The sequence below is a fragment of the Glandiceps talaboti genome, chromosome 10, assembly GCF_964340395.1.
Source record: "Glandiceps talaboti chromosome 10, keGlaTala1.1, whole genome shotgun sequence".
Classification (NCBI taxonomy): domain Eukaryota; kingdom Metazoa; phylum Hemichordata; class Enteropneusta; family Spengelidae; genus Glandiceps; species Glandiceps talaboti.
The window spans coordinates 21,601,824-21,602,870 of record NC_135558.1 but is presented as its reverse complement, the minus strand read 5'-3'; positions in this window follow the sequence as shown (position 1 = coordinate 21,602,870).

The following is a 1,047-nucleotide window of genomic DNA, read 5'->3' as shown; positions in this document are numbered from 1 at the left end:
CTCTGGTTAGAGAATGGTGTAAGTATGGTATACATGTAGAACACTCTGGTTAGAGAATGGTGTAAGTATACTATACATGTAGAACACTCTGGTTAGAGAATGGTGTAAGTATACTATACATGTAGAACACTCTGGTTAGAGAATGGTGTAAGTATACTATACATGTAGAACACTCAGTTTAGAGAATGGTGTAAGTATACTATACATGTAGAACACTCAGTTTAGAGAATGGTGTAAGTATACTATACATGTAGAACACTCTGGTTAGAGAATGGTGTAAGTATACTATACATGTAGAACACTCAGTTTAGAGAATGGTGTAAGTATGGTATACATGTAGAACACTCAGTTTAGACTAGAGAATGGTGTACGTATGGTATACATGTAGAACACCCAGTTTAGAGAGTGGTGTAAGTATATGGTATACATGTAGAACACTCAGTTTAGAGAATGGTGTAAGAATGCAATACATATAGAACACTCAGTTTAGACTAGAGAATGGTGTAAGTATGGTATACATGTAGAACACTCAGTTTAGACTAGAGAATGGTGTAAGTATGGTATACATGTAGAACACTCAGTTTAGACTAGAGAATGGTGTAAGTATGGTATACATGTAGAACACTCAGTTTAGACTAGAGAATGGTGTAAGTATATTGTATACATGTAGAACACTCAGTTTAGACTAGAGAATGGTGTAAGTCTATACATGTAGAACACTCAGTTTAGACTAGAGAATGGTGTAAGTATGGTATACATGTAGAACACTCAGTTTAGACTAGAGAATGGTGTAAGAATGCAATACATGTAGAACACTCAGTTTAGAGAATGGTGTAAGTATGGTATACATGTAGAACACTCAGTTTAGACTAGAGAATGGTGTAAGTATGGTATACATGTAGAACACTCAGTTTAGACTAGAGAATGGTGTACGTATGGTATACATGTAGAACACTCAGTTTAGACTAGAGAATGGTGTAAGTATGGTATACATGTAGAACACTCAGTTTAGACTAGAGAATGGTGTAAGTATGGTATACATGTAGA